We start from the raw sequence: 3151 nt of genomic DNA, 5'->3' as shown, positions 1-3151 counted from the left end.
GTGGACGTTATCTACAGTATAAGTTGCGCTGCTACTGTCGGTAACTCTGGGCATTATGTAGTCATATGCAGGTGTACTCGGGGCATTGCGTGGAGCATAATGTGTGTCGTAATATCATATGGGTATTATGGTGTGCTGCATGTTGTGTGGCATAATACATAATGGGCATTACTGTGTGTGGTATAATGTGTTATGAACATTATAATGTTATTAGTACTTTTACTAACTCCTCTTCCCCATGAAGTATCACTCCTACATTTTGCAGTGCGCCTTCGGCTCTTTCTCCTATTTTTAGTGTGGTGGTGGGGCATGCACCAATTTACTTTCTGGCACAGGGTACCAAAATGGCTAGTTATGCCACTGGTTCTGGCATAACTAGCCATTTTGGTACCCTGTGCCAGAAAGTGGGAGCATCCTGTGGGGGTCCTAATATTATACAGGGGAGCAGCCTGTGGTGTCCTATTCTTGTTTTTTTATTTATTAATACATATACAAAAAAACTTTTATTAATACATATACGAAAAACCTCCATTTAACGATGCGCTGTTACTTAAGTGCCGGTGCTCTGGCCTTGCCCCCCAGGCTAAAAGTTGCCAGCCAGCCAGCCCCTGTCTCTCATCCAAATACTAACCAGGCCAAACACTGCTTAGCTGCCAAGACTGGACTTGATTGGGACTATCCAGTGTGATAGAGCTGTAGGTGAAGACTATAAACTTTTTTGCCCCCTTATACTTATATCTAACAGCTGGAATTGGGCCTATGCAGTGTGCTAAAGATTTTGTTCAAGGATAAGGTGTCTGTTTGACCCCTTCCTTTTCTCTATACTATTAATCCAAAGAAAAAAAATCCAATTCGAATAGCTACAGAAAAGAAGCATTTTCCAGAAATGTCAAAGTCGCTACTGCACCTGGTGTTCCCATTTGGTCTCCCATCCAATTACTAAACAGGACAAACACTGCTTAGCTGCCAAGACTGGACATGATTGGGACTATCCAGTGTTATACAGCTGCAGGTGAAGACTATCAACTATTTTGCCCCCTTATACTTATATCTACAAGTAATCTACTGAAAAAAATTCCAAACTGTATTGTTGGAGATAAAAAAATCATGTGTTGGTAATGTAAAAAGATCTACAGGACCTGGTACAAGCAGATGGTCTCAAGTAAAACTACTAATCAGACACAGCACAGTTTAGCTGCCAAAAGCAGATGGAATTGGGCCTAAGCAGTGTGGTAAAGATTTTGTTCAAGGATACAGTGTCTGTTTGACTCCTTTCATTTCTCTCTACTATTAATCCAAAGAAAAAATTTGAATAGCTACAGAAAAGAAGCATTTTCCAGAAATGTCAAAATTCCTACCGCACCTGGTGTTCCCATGTGGTCTCCCATCCAAATTCTAACCAGGCCAAAAACTGCTTAGCTTCCAAGAATAGACCTGATTGGGATTATCCAGTGTGATACAGCTGTAGGTGGAGACTGTCAACTTCTTTGCCCCCTTTTACTTATATCTACAAGTAATCTACTGAAAAAGTTTCCAAACTGTATTATTGGAGATAAAAAATATCATGTGTTGGTAATGTAAAAAGACCTACAGGACCTGGCACTAGCAGATGGTCTAAAATAAAACTACTTTCCCCAAAGAAAAAGTTATCAAATTGAATAGCTGGAGAAAATAAGCATTTGCTAGTAATGTCAAAATGCTTACAGCACCTGGTGTTCCCACGTGGTCTCCCATCCAAGTACTAACCAGGCCTAACACTGCTTAGCTGCCAAGATTGGACATGATTGGGCCTAGCCAGCGTGGTACAGCTGTAGGTAAAGACTAACAACGTTTTTGCCCTCTTTTACTTACTTTATATCTACAAGTAATCTACTGAAAAAGTTTCCAAACTGTATTGTTGGAGATAAAAAAAATCGGTACTCTTTACTTAGTTGGGCGCCCATCGCGGGCATCGCGGCCAGTACATTAACGGCCGCGACGCGATGCCCGCGATCACCGCGATCACCGCGATTTCCCATAGGGTTCAATGTTAAATTTAGTGCTGCCCGCGATTTTACATTCAATGCTTCAATGGCCGCGATTTGGCCATAGGAATCAATGTTAAATGGGCTACAGAGCCCAAATAGGCACAATTAACACTTAAATGTCCCCCCAAATTTGTAACGCCACCCCACGATCCACGGCAACCCAAAGCGCAGCGAGCCCGCGAGGGGCGGCGTGATGCGTCCTCCGACCTTTTCATACCCCCACTATCCACGTCGGCGTGGAGTTGAGAATAGAATAGTGTGGCGAGCGCAGCGAGGGGACGTGGATACCTGTGAAGCCCGCGTAGGGCCACGTTTACCTGTGAAGGTATCCGCGTCCCCTCGCGGGGCTCGCTGCGCTCGCCACGCTTCGGGCCTCGGTGGCTCGCTGCGCTCGCCACACTATTCTATTCTCAACTCCACGCCGACGTGGATAGTGGGGGTATGAAAAGGTCGGAGGACGCATCACGCCGCCCCTCGCGGGCTCGCTGCGCTTCGGGTTGGCGTGGATCGTGGGGTGGCGTTACAAGTAATCTACTGAAAAAATTTCCAAACTGTATTGTTGGAGATAAAAAAAATCATGTGTTGGTAATGTAAAAAGATCTACAGGACCTGGTACTAGCAGGTGGTCTCAAATAAAACTACTAACTAGGCACAGCGCGGTTAAGCTGCCAAAAACAGCTGGAATTGGGCCTAAGCAGTGTGGTAAAGATGTTGTTCAAAGATACAGTGTCTGTTTGACCCCTTCCTTTTCTCTATACTATTAATCCAAAGACAAAAAATTCCAATTTGAATAGCTACAGAAAAGAAGCATTTTCCAGAAATGTCAAAATTATTACTGCATCTGGTGTTCTAATGTGGTCTCCCATCCAAGTACTAACCATGCAAACCACTGCTTAGCTGCCAAGACTGTACATGATCGGGACTATCCAGTGTGATACAGCTGTACGTGAAGACTGTCAACTTTTTTGCCCCCTTATACTTATATCTACAAGTAATCTACTGAAAAAGTTTCCAAACTGTATTGTTGGAGATAAAAAAATCATGTGTTGGTAATGTAAAAAGACCTACAGGACCTGGTACTAACAGATGGTCTAAAATAAAACTACTCTCACCAAAGAAAAAGT

At 43.4% G+C, this 3151-nt stretch overlaps 1 pseudogene; it reads right to left on the bottom strand.

Annotated features, from left to right (window-relative positions):
* Positions 1-1697: 1697 nt before the first annotated feature.
* LOC146061163 (5S ribosomal RNA) lies at positions 1698-1816 on the bottom strand (annotated as a pseudogene).
* Positions 1817-3151: the final 1335 nt, after the last annotated feature.

This window comes from Crinia signifera, chromosome 2 (genome assembly GCF_055691185.1).
Source record: "Crinia signifera chromosome 2, ASM5569118v1, whole genome shotgun sequence".
NCBI classification, from domain to species: Eukaryota; Metazoa; Chordata; class Amphibia; order Anura; family Myobatrachidae; genus Crinia; species Crinia signifera.
Note: the sequence above shows the minus strand (reverse complement) of the source record. Positions and strands in the feature narration are given on the sequence as shown.